The sequence below is a fragment of the Miscanthus floridulus genome, chromosome 6 (genome assembly GCF_019320115.1).
Source record: "Miscanthus floridulus cultivar M001 chromosome 6, ASM1932011v1, whole genome shotgun sequence".
Taxonomy (NCBI): Eukaryota; Viridiplantae; Streptophyta; class Magnoliopsida; order Poales; family Poaceae; genus Miscanthus; species Miscanthus floridulus.
The window spans coordinates 102,310,923-102,330,712 of NC_089585.1; positions in this window are offsets into that span (position 1 = coordinate 102,310,923).

Below are 19,790 nucleotides of genomic sequence, written 5' to 3' on the forward strand. Positions count from 1 at the left end.
GCAAGTCATGCTCCGACGAGATGTTGAGCGTGTTAAGCAAGAATTCCAGTGAGAACTTGTTGGCGCCTAGCATGACGTGATACATCGGATCCTCATGCTTGTTTGTCCACACTTGGGGAACAAATGGTTCATAGGCTTGGGGGTAGCCGATTCTACTTCATTTGAAGATGGCGTCCAGGACGCAGGGCATCGACAGCCATCACTAGTCCTCGCTTTGGTGATCCGACCTCCTAAATGATAATGGTGTCCTTGGCGACGACAATGAAGTAATCAAGCTAGATGACCTTATCCTGATATCCTTATCGATAGCTAATCTCCACTGTCCTCCGTATGTCGATAATAATTTTTAGCCGATGGTCTCCTATCGGCTGTCAGGTTGTCAACCTTTTTCGTATCTCTGATACAACCTCCCATGATGACTTTTCCTTCTTATCGAAAAATATACTTGGTTGAATAGCCGATGATAATAACCCATGGAGGAAAACTCAATGTGACCTCGACAATCAAACTAGTGACGGTCATCGGCTATTGGCTTTATGTGATTATTCTTGAAATTCCACTGTTGTACCAGAAACTGATATCTCACTAGTCTTACACCCATGTCGATCGACGCAGACTCTGTCAGTTTGAAGGGTAAGGTCTTGAACCAACAACTGATTCTATCTCAAGAGAGGTGATTGGTCTTTGTCAGCTTGGAGAGTAAATGCTTCATCGACAAGACCTTCCTCGCATGGCAACTTAAAGAAACAATAATTCCTTGCTTCCTTGTCTGCTTTTCAATAAAGGCCACTAACAGTAAAACGCCTTCATGCGTATGTAAAATAGCCGATCTCAATTAATCCATGTTACGTATGCATCCATGAATAGTAAGCCAATGTAAAAATAGTCGATCTCCATATATCAGAATAATCATTATTAATTTGATCTTCTCTTGCTTGCATCGGTTGGCATAACAATGATATACTTTGATTCATCAAAATCTAAGTAAACTTCTTGATCTACTGGAGCTCTGAACTCTGATGGCAATAGAAAAGTCATTTGAATATTAACCGATGGTTGCCTTCTATCGGTTGTTTGCTTAGCATGCCATACTTAAGGTTTACCAGATGCTTGAGTCTGTTTCAACTCTCTATTCCTTAGGCGTTGCACCCTTCTCTTCTGGCTTCTTGTCAAAGCTCCTAGACACCATTGACCTTCCTGCCAAACATATTCTCTTTCGTTGCCTTCTTCTTCATAATCAGCCCAATCTTGATCGACAACTCTTTTTCCTAGCCGATTATGAATACTTCCATTTTTAAGCGTCGATCCATGTTATTATGGTGATATGCATCTTGAGCATGGATAGACCGGCGGTTGGCTTGAGATTGCCTAAACTCCCAATACTGATTGCTGCACTCTGGACAGTTACTCCTGGTAGGCAACTTCAAACCTTCATTCCAGCAATGTCTGAAGAAAGGATAATTCCAATGCAATTCAGTTTGTTTTCTTTCGTACCTCTCTTTTTCCTGTTGACGCTGGTATTCTTGCTTTTCCAACCAATGTTGATGATCCTTTTCTTTGTCGCTGCCATTTATTCAACAGAATTCATGATGTAACTCGTGGCTTTGTCGCCCCTTCCTTTGATGTTTCTCCCTGCTCATATCGGCTCTTTTGCTTATCGCGACGTCTTTTAATTTCCCTATATTCGTCGGCCGATATTTGTCTCTCGGGATCGACTGTTCCAGCTTCTCTTGATTTAGTTGATGTTAGGACCTTAGTCTTTTCTTTGAGTAGCCCAGCATCAACCATGTTTTGACCTCCTGGGAAAGGATTATCATCAACCTTCATTTTTCGAGGCATATTAAATTTGAGCCTTCCTTGCTGAATAGCCCTCTGTATATGCTACCGGAAGATTCCGCATTCATCAGTGGAATGAGAAGTAGTGTTATGGAACTTGCAGAACTTCTTATTCTTCAATTGATAAGGGGGCAACATAACATGACCATCGGGCAACTTGATTTGCCCCTTCTCAAGTAAGAAATCGAAGAGCTTGTCTAATTTTGTGACATCGAAGTCATAGCTCTCCTCGACTCCTCTTTCCTAAGGATTTGGCACCATTACTGTCTTTTTGCCCCAATTCCACTCAGCTGTGGCAACCTCTTCTTCTTCATCTTCATAGCCATCATCGACTGAGTATGGATTATAAGCTTCAGCCACTTTGGTACTCTTTTGGAATTGGGTATCTCTGCGCATACTCTAGAATTAGCTATTGAGCGCTGCCACTCATTGAGCCAATTGACCCAAGTTATCAAATTCTTGTCCTAGTAGTTTCTCTTTCCACATTGGCAGCATTCCTTGAACAGCTAAAGCAGCTAGTTGATCATCAGCCAAGTTTAAGGAGAAGCACAAGTTCTTAGTTTCTCGGAACCTCTGAAGAAACTCAGTGCCTGATTCATTAGTCTTCTGCCTTATAGCTGTCAAATCGGTTATCTTCTTTTCCCCAGTCCTAGTGTAAAAATATGTATAAAACTTCTTCTCTAGGTCATCCCAATTGGCAATGGAATTGACTGGTAGTGATGAAAACCAAGTGAAGGCCGGCCCTGACAGGGACAAGGAGAAGAAACAAACTCGATGGGCATCCTCAACTGATGCTTCGCCCAATTGCATAAGATACCAACTAACATGTTCTATCGTGCTTGTACTATCTTGGCCAGTGAACTTAGCGAACTCTAGGAGCCTCTAATTTGTGAGAAGAGCGACCAAATCATACCATTCTAGATATGGGCATTTGTACAAGAAGGTCAACCCTTTTGGCTTCAGACCGAACTGATTCTTCATCATCTCGGTCACCTTCAGCAGCAACTCATCAACATTTGAATTTGGATTTCTCTATACTTGCTGACCCATCTGTGTATTGAAATCATATGTGCCTTGATACCCTGGATTCGAAATCATGTGAAGGGTGTTATAATCTGATCCATAGTGATATCCTTGTGGAATCTCTATCTGTTGGGTCCTTTGCTGGCTTGCTACTTGAAGTCTCTGATTATAGACGTGAGGATCTATATCTCTACGGATCCTTTGAATTGATGATGCTATTTTTTGAGCCGACGATGGTATGTGGCCTGATGTGCCAAAATTGATCACCTGGTTCTGACCTTGTCTTGTCGGCTATTGCACATGTTGTACTGACGGTCCAGGATTATATTGTATCTGATTCGTAGTAGTTCCTTGAGTCTATTCAGATGAACCCTGAACTGCCTGGATATCATTATTACTAGCTGGTGCTGCTTCTTGATGGTTGGTACTGACTTGATTAGTCCCTTGGGTCGATAGATCTAGAATGTTGTAATAAGCCGGCCCAACTTGACCAACTAGAAACCCATGAATCGCCTCTTTCATGGCGTTGTGGAATATGTCCAAGAAAGCTTCGTTATGGCTTGATATGGCATCACGAATAGATTTGTCTACAACTTCCATAAAGAAACACCTGTCTTCAGCTTCAGCTGTATCTGTCTGCCCATGTAATAGAACTCTTGGTAGTGGAAATTTCTGAACAATTGTGTTATCACGTGTTTTGGTGTAGGACAACAAACACTTGTTCTGAAACTCTTATGTAGCTTTGCTGATGACACCTTTATCTCCATCAGGTAGATCTTCATAATGTATCATAAGGATATCATTGTTGTTGTGAGCCGCCATGATGATTGTGGGGTCCCACCAGGCGTGCCAGAAACGTGTGTCGACATAGAATTTTGTCCCGTGCTGAGGACACACGTAGCAAGCCAGAAGGGTCCGCTTGATGGAGCTAGAGATCCGCCTAGCTTTAGCCCAAGGGTTGTCGATCCTACACACTCCTCCTGAGACGTGCCAGTCAATTTGACCCTGCAATTTACAAGGAGAGAAAGCTTATCAGTAATTAAGGGTAGAACATGCCGGTGTTGCCAGACAGTCCCGAATGTGTGGCTCTAAGAGCTGATATGAAAGCAGATCGACTAAATAGCCGATTTCATCATATTCATAAGAATAAATTGGTTAAAACTCATGGGGTTGTGTAAGAAGAATCGGTTATCATTATGAATGTCATTGTTTAAACAAATACTGGTCACTGGCAAAAAGATATCAACAGTAATTAGTTCATGCTAAGCCAATGACTACAAGTAACCGAACTCCTTTATAAAAGAATCAGTTCATCATCATTCAACCATTTAATAGAAATAAATCTAATGAACATATTAGATCTCATCTATCGCTATGACCAGTGGGGCATGAGGCAGAATCATGCAGGCCGTAGAAACAACAATAGACTCGACGACCCTAACTTATTACTAATATCAGTGGGGCATGAGGCAGAATCATGCAATAATAAGATCATGGGGCTAAACACATCTTTGAACCTATCGCTACTTCAATGATCTCATGATGCAAACTGTTCATGAAAGCGCTCGATATCGGCTAAAATAGCCGATTCAGGCATAGCGCATAGTTAAGGTCATGCCCTCTCAAGAACAGATCTACCAAATAACAATCCCTACTCCATGATGCTAACAGTGGGGTGTGAGGTAGAATCACACAGGCCGTGATAACGGGCCATGGAACAGTTTTCGCTAACCAGTAGATCTACTCAAGATCAGACACGCCTTAACCGCATGCTATGCACGATCAAGATTGATGTAAAACAGCCGATAAAACATAACTCATCATTTAAAGTACAGATTAGATCAGTTTTAGATTAACAAATGATGGGTTAAAAAGGATATAAGGTCGATCTAGATCAATCCCAATCGGGCAAAGTGATATTGCTGTAATTAAATAAATAATGGAAGCAATAAGCAATATCGGTAACTTAATGAATCTATCCGAAGGAACGCCACCCTTAAATAGAGCCGATAACTTGACCTTGATCTAGTTCATGCAGTGGGGGTCGACCGGATCGATGTAGCCATACTTGAACTAGGCAAGAATCAATAACTAATTTATACCAGAGTCGCAGTGGAGGTCGACCGGATCGATGCAGGCGTACGAACAGAGGTATAAGCCATGATGGTACTTACAACAAGCAGTGGAGGTCGACTGGATCGATGCAGCCATACTTGCTAAAGAACTCGTCGAGATCTACTCTACTCCTACTCCTAAGGGGTGGCCGGAGCCGAAAAAGTAAATGACTTGTATATTGGATTGATTGTGTCTGATACAATAGCTGGGGGTTTATATTTATACTCTGGGCTAATAAGAGTCCTAAATGAACATGACTAGATAACAAAATGAAATATCAAGATACATGGACTCTAATTTCCCTTATGCAGAATCATTGATGATGAAGCTTCCTTGTTTGATACGTGTCCTTGTTTCTTTCATCTTGATATGCACCTAGATGTCATGTCCCTCTCAAATTTATTAAATAATATTTCTTGGTCGGCTCATAAATATCCCTTAATTAGGAAACTTTCTTGCTTTTGACATCATCGGCCGATCTCTTCCTTTCTAGGATAAGCTTACCAAATTTTGGTGTAAACAGCGGCATACCTCGTTCGCCTGACTTGGATACGAATTGACTTAGGGCTGCCATCATGCCAGCTAGCTTCAGGACATCTTTCTTGTTGTGCGGGGACTTCATGCCATCAATAGCCCTCGGGTTAGCTTCGATCCCCTAATGGGACACCAAATACCCAAGTAGCTTACCAGAAGAAACGCCGAAACAACATTTGTCGGGGTTTAGCATCATCTTGTTCTTACGTAAGTTATTAAAAGGTTCTTCTAGATCGGTGATTAAATCACCTTTGAACTTGCTTTTAACAACAATATATGCTTCCACATTGTGGCCAATCTGGCCTTCAAGAACAATATGAACACATTTTTTATACCTAGAACCAGCATTCTTAAGGCTGAAAGGCATCTTAATATAACAGTACATGCCAAAAGGAGTTACAAATGCAGTTTTTTTCTCATCATCTATGCACATGCTAATTTGGTGATACCCCAAATAGGCATCTAGAAAACATAGCAATTCACATCTGGAGGTTGAATCTACAATTTGATCTATCCTTAGAAGAGGATATTCATCCTTAGGGCATGCTTTATTCAAGTCGGTGTAGTCCATGCACATCCACCATGTGACATTAGGCTTCTTGACTGTGATGGGGTTTGCTAGCCACTCTGGGAAAGGGACCTCTCATATGAAACTAGCCTTCAGTAGTTGGTTGATTTCATCGCATATGGCTGCTCGCTTCTCGAGCGTGTAGCATCTTTGTTTTTGTCTGATTGGTCAGACACCAACTGGTAGACCCAATTTGTGCTCGATTACCTCCTTGGGGATCCCGGGCATGTCTGATGGTTCCCAAGCAAACACATCTTTATTTGCCAGGAGGAAAGCAATGAGCTCGAGTTCCAATTGAGGAGGAAGGTTAGTCCCGATATGGGTAACCTTATCAGGATTAGCTAGATCAACAGTGATGGGCTTGGTAGTCTGGTCCCTAGTTGTGACTTCCTTGAATTGAGGAACATCATCGGGTTTGTCCACGACCACTGATTGGTCAGGGTTGATCATGTTGACCTCTAGAGTCTGAGACTGTGGAAGTGCTAGAATCTGAGTTTGAGGGGGCATTGTAGCTTGAAGCTGTGGAAGTGTCAAAGCCTGAGTCTGTGGCTAGATGGGAGGCTTAAGCCTAGCTTCACCCACTTGAGAACTCTCAGGAATTGATGGCTTGGTCATGGCCTCAAGAACCGGTACTACCGTGTAGGTGTAGGTAGAGTGGATGCTGGCGTTGTCATAACAATCAGGTTTGTTGTCTTCCGTTGCTTTGATGGTGACTCGACTGAGTCTGCTAGAACTTGCTTAAACTGCTTGATTAAATCAAGAGTTTTCAAATCACAAGCGACAGCACCCTTTCGATCACCATACACAGTGAGGGGCCATGAGGCCTAGGTACTTTAAGTACCGAATATGCAAAATGAGCGACAATAATGAATTTCTTTAGGAACGGTCGTCCCAGAATGCAGTTGTATGCTGACTCAAAATCGACCACCTCAAAGGTGAGGATTTCGGACCTTAAGTTCTTGCCTTCTTGTAGGGTAACCTGGAGGTCTATCCTTTGGAGAGGGTAGGCTAACATGCCTAACATTATCCCGTAGAAGGGTTCCCTGACTGGGATTAGGGCCTTCCTAGGCAACGCGAGACTGTCATAGGTGCTCGCAAAGAGCAGGTTGAGTGCACTGCCATTGTCGATTAAGATTCGTCGACCTTGTAATTCCCGATGTAAGGCTTGATTATCAATGGGAGCAGTGGGCCATCATATAGATTCAAGGAATGATCCCTGATGTCAAATAAGATAGGGACCTCTGACCACTTGAGCCTTCTGTCCGATGGCTACGTGTTGTTTACCCACCGCTGGACTTGTTTCAGCTTGGTCTTTGAGGCTAGGGTGGCCGTGCCACTGTAGATAGTGAGTATCTCATTCTTAGGAAGGATGACTTCTTCTTCCTCCTCTGCCACGTGAATGTTTTGATTCTGCCTTTGCCATCGAGCGGGTGCTTCGGCCCTGCGCTGCTGCTCCTCTTCCTATTTCTGCTTCTTATACACTGAGCACTCCATGAAGGAGTGCTTGGTAGAATGATGAATGGAGCAGTAAATAGGGAGGTCATCAGGTTTACCTTAGTGTCGGGGCGAAGGTTTTCCCTTTTTGGCAGCAAGGACATCGGTGTCCCCATTCTTACGCTTCTTGTTCTTGGTCTTCTTCTTATCATCTATTGCTTGGGAGGAGTCGAGTTGTCCGTGCACTTGTGCTCGGGCATCGGCTACCTTAGCTATTGCCTCGATGATCTTGTAGAGTTTAGCCACTGTTTTTGGATATTTAGTGGCCAACTTCTCGGTAGTCTTCTCATCCTTGCAGCCTTGTTGGAAAGCTACAATCACCAGATCTTCAATCATGTCGGGGATCATGTTACGAATGTTGCTGAACCATTGAATGAAGTCCCGAAGAGGCTCATCGGGTTTCTGAACACATGCAAACAGATCATCCTCCTGACCAGGACAGGTGTATGTTGCATGGAAGTTGCCCTCAAACATCTGGCATAAATGACTCTAGGACTGGACGGTTCCTTTGGGTTGATTCATCAACCATGTTCGGGCTTAGCCTTGTAGGACAGTCGGGAGGTGATTGGCCTTTACATAGTCATCACCTATTGCTGCCTCGATAACCATGGAGAAGATCTGGATCCACTCTTTAGGGTTGGTGGTGCCGTCGTACTTCTCGATCGGGCAAGGCTTGAACTTCGGGGGCTAGACGACCCTTCATAGGTTTTGAGGGAACGTGCGATAGTCGGTTACCAAAACTTGGGGATCAGTGTCGTAATGCTGAGCTCAGTTGTGTTGAGCATTGTTCAGACATCCCAATTTCTCTGATTCGCATCTAACTCGGCCTGAGGTCTCGACCACCAGGTAGGGCATTGTACCTGTTGCCCACTGACCAATTATATCTCTCGGGGTGAGCGTTCTGATTGCACGATTACGACCTGGCCGACTTGGAAGGTGCGGCTGGCTTTGCATCTAGGTGTTGTTTAGCCTGATTAGCTAATTCTTGTGCCTATTTGATGACGATTGCCAATGGCGTACCCTCTTGAGCCAGGGCTCCCATAGTTTCCAGGAGCGTCCTAATCTAAATGTTGTCTTCCTGAGCTACATGGAAGTCAGAATTTAGATTCCTCGGGCGCAGGGCAGATTCTGTTACAATTCGTGCCAGAATTGTGTTGAGTATCAGAGTATTGCTGAGGTGAGACGACTGGTGGGTTGCTGATGACCCAGCCTCAGTTGCTGCCTGCGCGTTGTTGTAACACCCTAAATTTGCATCATTTTAAAATAGGTGAATTTGATTTAATTATGCATTTTGTGAGCATGTAAACTTTGAAAAATAATAACTTTTGTTAAATTAAAATCAACTATAAGGTCTAGTTACATGCTTGTGCATACATGCTACCGCATATTTATTTTGTGATGATTGGGTTTGATCAAAACTTCAAAAGGATTTAAATTTGAATTGAATTTGGATTTGAAAATTATGTTTAAGAAAATAAAAAGGAATTTAGTTTCCTCTCCTCTCCCTTCCCTGTCATTCAGCCCACTCTTTCTTCTTCTCCCACAGCGGCCCACTTCTTCCCTTCTCCTCCGTAGCCTAGCAAGCTGTAGTTTCCCTTCAGTTCTCTCGTGCCTCCGCTCGTGGGCCGGCCCAGCAAGCCAGCCAGAAGCATGCCACCCTCTCCTCTCTCCCCTATTGCTGATGACCTAGGCCCACATGTCAGCCATGCCATCGTATCCCTCCTCACATCTCCTCGCCGTAACATGCTTGGGAGTCCGCCTCTGCACTGATTTCTTTTGGATTGCTGTGCGCCCCACGCCGCTGTCCCATAAATATCAAGCCCCCACACCATGCCTCCTCCCTACCAAGCCCTAGAGCAAACTGCATCACCGCCTCCCTACCAAGCCCAAGAGCAAGCCGCTGCGCTTGTCTAGTCGCTCCGTCGCCACCATACGCTGCTACCGAGCTTTGTGTCAAGCTTTTGAATTCACAGAGCCCCTTCTTTCTCCTTTTCTCGCTCTAGCTCACCCGCGTCGCATTGCCAAACCTTCACCGAAGCTCGTTGTTCGCCCCGCTGAGCTGCCCGACGCCGTAGACCTGGCGTCGACCGCAAGAAGGCCCAGGGTGACTTCACCGTCTTCTCCTCTAGCTCCTATGCTCTTGGCTCGTCAAACTGTGGCCTATAGGGCCCTAATCGAGCGCTCTAGTGAGCTTCTCGCCGCTGATGATGGAGGATCACTGTGCCGGCATTCAAATCCGGTTGCCGGTGCCTCTCTCTTATCCTTCCATGTAATCCAAGCCGACCAACTCAGATCCAACGGTCCAGATCTTACCGTACCCCTTCGCCTAGTTTATTTGCAAAAGAGCCCCTACAATTTTTTTATGTATAAACCCACAGTCCATAGCGAAATTCCAGAATACGTTTTCTTATTCAGAAAGCATAGTTTCTTTCTAGTAGATTCAAAATACATTTTCTCTATTTACATATTTGCCACTGATTTTGTTTTGCTCATAAAAACTTTGTTTTAACTCCGATTTGATCCGTTCAAGTTGCGTTAGATTCGTAATTGCGTAATCTACATGTTCATCCTACTGTTAAACATGTTTTCAACTTTTGAAATTCGAGGTTAGATTTAATCTATTATTTTATTAAAGGAAATCTTGTTTAATGCATAACTTCTTCGTTATAGCTCCGATTTTTGTGATCTCTACGTGTGGGGGTACGGCCCCCAGTATCCTCAAGACAAGACATGGGCCGCACCATTAGAGGTGGCCCAGCCCACAAGATCAAGGCGTGCACGACGCTGCTCGGTGTGCACCGCAAGACATTGTATAGTACCAAATAGGATACTTTCCTTGTAACCCTGTCCCTCCAGACTATACAAAGAGAGGCAGGGGTCCCCTAGCGGATACGGTCCATCTAGATCTATCTACTACATCTCAATACAATACACCAAAGACACAGGACGTAGGGTATTACGTCGATCAGACGGCCTGAACCTATCTAAATCGCTGTCTCTGCGCTTTGTGTCACCATCCGATTCCTGATTACGCGCACCCCCACCGACAAATCTACCATCACGGGATACCCCTCGGTGGACTGCCGACGATATTCTATTGACAGTTCACGCGCTAGGTAGGGGTGTGCGCTTGATCCATGGCAAGCTAGATGGACCTCAAATCAATAGTGCGTTCTCGTCATCAATCTCGTGGAGATCCATGCCGGTCCACGACGATGATTCATCGCTGGCTACACCAGCCCTCACGACAGCAGATCCGATCTCGGAACCACCTCCGAGGTCGTCTTCACCAACAACTCACCGCCCGCCAGGAGCTCACTGTCAACGACGACCAGATAACGTCGTACGCCGTCGACCAGATGCTCCGTCTAAAGCTAAGTCACGCTTTAATATTCTTCTAAATATTCTCCGATCTCCGTATATCACCATAATGTTTCTCTGAACTGTTTTATCCATGTTTGCCCTCCAAATGATTTTCTGAACCCCCGAACAGTCGCGTTGATGCTCGGATGCCTCCAGAGACGGCCCTGTCTCCGGCTCCTCCCTACACATGCTACGGGCTCCACGCTCTACATTATGGGTGGTCGGCAGTGGCTCCTTGGTCACGCCTTTTCCTCCTACACGTGCACGGGCTCCGCGCTCGATGTTATGGACTATGGGCTAGCTAGGGCTGGAGAATCAGCTACACACTAACTGGTCGGGCGGTTTATATTAAATATAAATACATCTTCACTCCAACTGATCATCGAGCTACATACACTATTTTTTTCTCCGAAGTTCATATATTTTTACATCATGTACTACCCGTTCTATATGTTTGTATTGTAGGGTCATTGTCCAGGTGATCGGACCACCTAGTGCTCGGACTTCTCCACCGATCAACTGGTCGGACCGCTTGGTTCATCGACTTCATCGCCAACCAGTTAATCGGACTGTTCACCGGTCGTTTCTACTCAATGCTCACTTTGTCGCCGACCAGTTGACCAGACTGTTCGTCGCTCGTGCTTCATCACCAGCTATGCCAGTTACTCCTCGGTGCTCGGATTCTTCATGCTCGAGGACTAAGTGGGCACACTTCACGGCACGGACGTCGCTAGCTATGCCGGGGACTCCTCGCTCCTCGGTGCTAGGACGTCACCAGTGATGCTGGGGACTCCTCGCTCCTCGGTGCTTGGTCATTGCCAGCGACGCCAGGGACTCCTCGCTCCTCGGTGCTCGGACATCGCCAGCGACGCCGAGGACTCATCGCTCCTCGGTGCTCGGACATCGCCAGCGACGCCGGGGACTCCTCGCTCCTCGGTGCTCGGTCATCGCTAGTGACGCTAGGAACTCCTCACTGCTCAGACGTCGCCAGCTATGCTGAGGACTCCTCGGTGGTCGGACGTCGCCAGCTATGCCAGGAACTCCTCGCTACTCGGACGTCGCCAGCTACGTCGAGGACTCCTTGGTGGTCGGACGTCGCTAGCTACACTGAGAACACCTCGCTACTCAGACGTCGCCAGCTGCGCCGAAGACTCCTTAGTGCTCAGACCTCACCAGCGACGTCGGAGACTCCTCAATCCTCGGTGCTCGGACATTGCCGCCTATGCTAGGGACTCCTCGCTCCTCGGTGCTCGATCATCGCCAGCGACGCTGAGGACTCCTCACTCCTCGGTGCTCGGTCATCGCCAACGATGCTGGGGACTCCTCGCTCCTCGGTGCTCGGACATCGCCGCCTATGTCGGGGACTCCTCGGTGCTCAGTCATCGCTAGCGACGTCGGGGACTCCTCGCTCCTCGGTGCTCGGTCATCGCCAGCGACGCCGAGGACTCCTCGCTCCTCGGTGCTCGATCATCGCCAGCAATGCCAGGGACTCCTCGGTGCTCGGACATCGCCGCCTATGTCGATGACTCCTCAATGCTCGGTCATCGTCGGCGATGCTGGGGACTCCTCGCTCCTCGGCGCTTGGTCATCGCCAGCGACGCCGGGGACTCCTCGCTCCTCGGTGCTTGGACATCCCCAGCGACGCTGGGGACTCCTCGCTCCTTGCTGCTCAGACATCGCCAGCGATGCTGGGGACTCCCTTGCTGCTCGGATCTTGCTACGTCTCGTCGGTGTGCTATCAAGCTACTCCATGCTATTCGGATCAGGGTGCTGATCTTGGGCAGCACGTCTGGGGTCTTGATACGCGCATGTCAGACGACATCAGCAAGCTTTTAGACTTCTTTTTCTTTGACCCTGCTACAAGATTCATTCTTCATCTTCCAGCAGGCTCGGGGACTAAGTGGGCACACTTCACCTTGTGGTGAATGTGCTTGTTCTCATCTCATGGCTACGCCCAGGGACTGGCTACCTGCTCGGCTGGTCTTCTACTTTATGACCCTGGCACCACGTGACTACGTCACCTACTGTCAAGCTCAAGGACTAGCTATGGAGGTACGGCCCCTGATATCCTCAAGACAAGACATGGGCCACACCATCAGAGGTGGACCGACCCACAAGATCAAGGCATGCACGGCGCTGCTCGGCATGCACCGCAAGACATTGTATAGTACCAAATAGGATACTTTTCTTGTAACCCTATCCCTCCAGACTATATAAGGAGAGGCAGGGGTCCCATAGCGGACACGGTCCATCTAGATCTATCTACTACATCTCAATACAATACACCAAAGACACAGGACATAGGGTATTGCATCGATCAGACGGCCCGAACCTATCTAAATCGTTGTCTCTACGCCTTGTGTCACCATCTGGTTCCTAATTATGCGCACCCCCACCGACAAATCTACCATCACGGGATATCCCTCTCTATGAACACATAGACGTAAAGATGGTAGATTTGTCGGTGGGGGTGCGCATAATCAGGAACCGGATGGTGACACAAGGCACAGAGACAGCGATTTAGACAGGTGCGGGCCGTCTGATCGACGTAATACCCTACGTCCTGTGTCTTTGGTGTATTATATTAAGATGTAGTAGATAGATCTAGATGGATCGTACCCGCTAGGGGACCCCTGTCTCTCCTTATATACTCTAGAGGGGTAGGGTTATAAGGATAGTATCCTATTTGGTACTATACAATATCTTGCGGTGCACGTCGACCAGTGCCATGCAGGCCTTGATCTTATGGGCTGGGCCACCTCTGAGGGTGCAGCCTATGTCTTGTCTTGTGGATACCGGGGCCATACCCCCACGGTGAGCGATTCGTGGGTGATCAAGAATACTACTTTGACAACCAGGATCAGCAGGAACACTTTGATCAAGGCAAGTATAGCATGGGATCATCCTTGTTACCTATTCACTTTAATAATCAATCCATATTTGCATGTGTCACCTTGATAAGGATTTCCTAGAATTGTACTTATGCCTTGACTCCTATGGGATATGCATTGGGTAGCTTTGCTAGTGCTCAATTAAACCATGATCTTGTAACTTGACTAATGGTATATGCAATAAACATTAAAACATGACTTTTTAGCATCTTGGAAAAAGGGGGTTGGAGTGATTAGCTACTTTCGAAATGCTTCAGATTCCTCTCCCTAAGGACCTATCTGTAAGTGATCATCTGAGACTTACAGTACAGCTGTGAGGGCCACATGACTCTGGCTTTAGTCAAGTATGAGGACCTTTTCTAGCTTGTTAGTGGTTACGTTTATGGTGCAAGAGGGGCTTTCCGAGATGGGGATAGGATAGCCTCTACTCTTATGTGTATAGCCATGATGGAATTGTGCCATTTGATAGGGGGTTCCTATATCTGCTTGCCAATTGGAAACCTAGTGGCCCTAACTTGTTAGACGAACATTTGAAAGGCTTCATAGTGTACCCTGTCTGCTCACCTTGAAAGTGTTTTAGGAGTTATAAACCCGGGCATATGGGTATCACGACTCACAGTGAAAGTGTACAACCTCTGCAGAGTGTAAAACTATTATAACAGCCATGCTCAAGGTCACGAGTGGCCTTGGAACCCTTATGGAATAGATGATCACTATTAAGTAATTGTGTTTGCTATATATTACTCATGTTTACATTGATCATGTGTTTTACTTTAGGATTAAAACAACTTGTTGCTACTCTTATGCTAAAATTATGACAACTAAAAGCTAAATGCTGTTAAACCTGTGTCAAGCCTTTTGAGCCTCATAAACCCCATGTTACACTTGTTGAGTACGATATGTACTTATGCTTGTTTATTTTTGTTATTTGAATAAAAATCCCGGATGGGTAACAGATTGCAATGGTAATGACGACTTTCCTGAGGATTACTAGACTTGTGGTCAACCAGTTGACGTCCCTATGCTATGGAGCTTCCACGAGAGAGTTATCTTTATACTTCCGCTATATTTATGTGAAGACTATGTATTATTATTCATGATATAATAAACACTTGTGATGATACTATCTATAATTTGTCGGCTTATGTGTGTGACTGATCTCTGGGAGCACATAAGATTATGCATCCCATTTTATCCATAAAATCGGGTGTGACAGTTGTCCCATGCGGCCATGTAGATCTTACGGCTTTCATAAAGATCAATTTCTTCATCTGAGCCATCATAGTCAAGATCGAGATGGGCACCAGAGTCGGCTAGATCCTCAGGAATCTAACCAAATGAGGTGAAAACTACACGGCCAGCGCGGGTTAGATCGGGATCGTCGATCCCTATCAACTTTAGATCAAAGTCTCCCTAGTGCTCGAATACTAGACTTTCAAAGTGGATAGTCAGTGACACATCGCAAGATGGAGAATAGATCTGGGAGTATGAGTAAAAGTTAACCATAATCGCAGATTTGATGGAGGATGGTGCCACAGTAGCATCAAAATGTGCTAGGTCTGGGTACCAAACCCTGTTGATGATTAGCATGATCGGTCTTCACGCATGATCCCCCTACCTGGCGTGCCTCTGTCGATGTTTTTTATCGACAGATATTTGGTTCTTGGGGAACCCTGGTTGATGCGAAGAACAATCACAGATGGAGATGAAATTTATACTAGTTCGGGCCCCTAGGAAGCGAGTAAAAGCCATACGTCCAGTTGCTACTCTTGTATTGCTTGTATTCGGCGAGATTATGTTTACAATGTAGCAATGCCTATGAGAGATTGGATGATTACAACAGGGAGAATTGCTAGCTATTTATATCCGGATCAACTTGCCCTACAAGCTAAGAAGTCATGCCCTAGTTGGAGTCTCCCGCGATCCGAAGATATCCTTCCTTGAATAGGGTCATCGTAATCCTTTGGGTCGTCTCTTGTTCGGAGTCGGTAGTCGGCAATATGGAAGTCGGGATACCCGAGGGTATGGCATTGACATAGTATCAATATAATGCTCTTGCCTACATATGTGGATATCACAGGGCAAGGGGAGATCCTATGGCAGTCGGAAGCTTCTCAAAAAGTCACTTCCAGATGTCAACAAACTCTAACTGAAATAAACCGCAGGCTACTAGAAAAAGGTAGCTATGGCCATCAATTGCTGAAGCTCATGCCACTTGACCATAATAATGGTATCATTTATGACCATTTTTTACCATTACCATATTCAACTTTTGATTCTATTTTTTAGTATTGTACTGACGTCAAATGACAAATGGCAAACAATAGTGTTGTGATCAAATTTGAAGATGCATGGTGGTGTAGTTTAGGCCTCATGTTGGCGATGGTGTTACGTAGCGCATTGAGGATGAAAATGGGTGGATGATGCAGATAGGGGACACAAAGCTCGATGGTGATGCAACTTCTCAAGAGGATGGCCACGTAGGTGTGCTCGAGTTGTAGGAGAGGGAGCTAAGAGTAGAGAGAGAGGTGGAGAGGATGTAAGGAAAATAGACCCTTGGCCCATTTACTTTAGATTTTGGTGTTTGATGACCAACACAACCAAATTAGACTAATGAATTTGCAAGTGATTGTTTTGTAGTTCAATAGGATGCAAGACGTGACTTGGACAAGAAAAGACCCAAGATGATCAACACCTTAAGCAAGACCTTAGGAGCACAAGAAAAGACCCAAGATATCAAGCAAAGTCCAAGCACAAAGATAGGAACCAAGCCGCATGCAAGATCGCGAAGAAATGAGCTCGCAGCAGCGACCGGACGCTGACGGAAAGCGATCAGACGCTCCGATCAGGAGGCTTGGCAACAGCAGCAGTGACCGGACGCTGGACTAGATGCTGGCGGCAAACTGACCGGACGCAGGATAGCATCATCCGATCGAGTATAGAGAGGTTCTAGAGCGGCGAACTTGCGACCGGACGTGTCCGGTGGCAAGTGACCGGACGCTGGCAGCGTTCGATCAGTTGTCCACGGCTCCAACGGTCGGGACGACCAAACGCATCTGGTCAGGACGTGATTAGCGTCCGGTCAGTAGCAGAAAAGCGGGACTTCGTCCCCAATGGCTACTTTCTCAGTGGGGCTTATAAATACAACCCCTAACCGGCCATTTGAGATGTGTGGAGCTGAGGAAACATACCAATGGTGTTGATACACCATTTTAGTGATCTTCACTTATATAGTGCTTAGTGTTTTATTAGGTGATTAGCGTAGGTGCTTTGTAAAGTGCTTAGGTTGATTAGACCACTGCTTATGCGCTTGCTCTAGGTTTAGGCCTAGTGTTTAGTGAGGTTTGCATACCTCTTACCACTCGGTGCTTGCGCGCACCATTGTTGTATATCAGAGGGGCTTGTAGTCTTGCGAGATCACACCAACCACGTTTGTGCTGTGGCCGCCACCGTGTACCAAAGGGAACAAGACCCGCGGTGTTTCGACCAAAAGCTTGATAGTGAAGATGGCAGGGAGCATCTGGGAGAGGCTTGCCGGAAGGCATGTCGGAGATCCACTTGCGCGTGGGGAAGGCCTGAGGCTATCCACGGAGTTACCCGACTGGGAGCTTGGCCCTTGCGAGGGGCTCCAATGAGGACTAGGGGGAAGCTTGTGCGCTTCTTGATACCTCGGTAAAAATACTAGAGTCATCGATGGGAGTTTGCATATCTCTACCTTGCTCTTTAGCTTCCGCATTTACATTGATTGCTTTACTCCTTTTGCGGTAGAGATAGCAACACACTAGCAAAACCGTAGTTGCACATTTAGATAGTTTATCTTTTACATAGGTTTTGCTAAGGTTAGAAAAAAAGGCCATAGTTTAGGAGTTAGAATTTTAAGTTGCCTAATTCACCCCCCCCCCTCTTAGGCGTCACGGTCCCCTTCAATTGGTATTAGAGCCGGTTGGCTCAATTTGGATCTTTGGCTTAACCGCCGTTGAGCCGACGCTACTTAGAGTGGTTCTGATGTATACCTCTAGGCCTCCGCACTTTGATGACACTAATTTCCCATACTATAGATCTAGAATGGCTTGCTACCTTGAGGCGGTTGATTTGGGAGTTTGGAGAGTCACTCGTGACGGGATGAAACCCATTAAGAATCCCGATAAACCCACGAAGTGTGATGAAAAGGAAATTCATTTCAATGCTAGAGCAAAAAATTGCTTGTTTGAATCTTTTAGCATGTATGTGTTTAACCAAGTGTTCACTTTAAATACGGCACATGAAATTTGGTTAAAACTTCAAGAGCTCCATGACGGCACAAGTAATGTCCGTGAGCAAAAACATTTTCTAGCTAAATAAAATTATGATTCCTTCAAAATAAAAGATGATGAGCTTGTTCATGATATGTATTCTCATTTGAATCTAATTATCAATGAGCTCCATATTATAGGATTAACAAAGCTAGATGATGCGGACATCATGAGGAAGTTACATGGACTTGCTGCAAGAGCCATTTCCATTAGAGGTATTTACTTGTTCTCTATATATATATATATAGTTAGGTAATTTTATTTGCTGCAAAATTATAGTAATACAAGATGAAAGATCTAATAGTACACCTTTTTCCTTACCTGTGAAAACAGAGCCAGATGTTTATGACTACCAGTAGGATCTCTGAACCAGCACAACAACATGCTGATGACCTGCAAAATGAGCAATCAGAAGCAGTAACAGAGTTTGGCAATGAAGAAGATGCAGAAGGCAGTGAAGACAAAGACTCAAACTCAATTAGTGAATCAGAAGAGCTCAGGGCAATTCAGATTGAAAGTGAAAACATTAGAGCAGCAGAGTGTTTGTCTCAGGAACATGCTAGCAAACATGTTCCTCGGCTAGGCATGACATTCACAACATCAAAAGAAGAACTTGTAAATTCAGTACTATATTGTGTCTGCATCTTATTTCTATAGTAGTGCAACAACACAACTTCAAAGTACCTAGAGCAAATTTTCCAAGCTGTGAGGTTTGTGTTGTGTCTGATGTCAGAGTGAGCGAGTGAGTGACTTTGCCACTTTATAGCCGCAGAGCACATGTAGTGCAGATGAGTGGGGGCTTGGGATTGGGAAGAGTGGGGACCAAGCTTCCTTGGGGAGCAAGGAGCTACTCACTAATGTTTGAAAACTTCTAGAATAGCTCTGGGCTTGCCCCTTTCAGTAGAGCACTATGGTTTTAGTCAGTCTCACTTTTGTGTCTGAAACCTTGAAATACACTGGGTAAGACTCTGTCTTGTACTCTACTGTTCAGTTCAGAAAGACTGTATTAATCTATCTTGCATTCAGTCTAGAGAAACCACGTCTTGTACTAGGTGCAATGCCATCACAAAGACTACGTCTTATGTGTAGTAGTGTGTGTTGATTGGCATCTGCTATTAAACTTCCATGGTATCTAGAAGCACTGTCAAGTGATAGCTGTATAATGTGAAGAATAAATAACCAAAGTACCTACTGATATGGGAAATACTCAGCCATCAGATTTATAAGAACAAATGGTGACCAACAAGACTGTGTTTCAGACTTTCAGTGTTTCGGTAGAGTAGTCACAAAGCTGATCTGAAAAATGTTGGATTACGACTGGCTAGATTCTGTGATAAGCAATCCATCTGGCTTGCCATAGAAAAGTATGCCCTTGTTTGGCAGTCAAATTGCCCATGGTGATTGCACATGGTCTAAGCATTAATCAATATCTAGCAATGGGATTTGGTCTCCAGACAAGAACCGGAGAAGAAAATAGAGATTCACTAATGCTAGAAGTTGATTATAGAAGTTGATTTATTTTGAGACAGAGGGAGTATTTCTAAGACCACTAAATCAATTTACTGTACATTTACTAGATAAGTTCAAATTCATAAGAGAAGGCATACACAATCACATAAGGAGTAGCAGAATAGCAGTAGAAACTGCATATATGTTTTTCAGTTACACTTCATA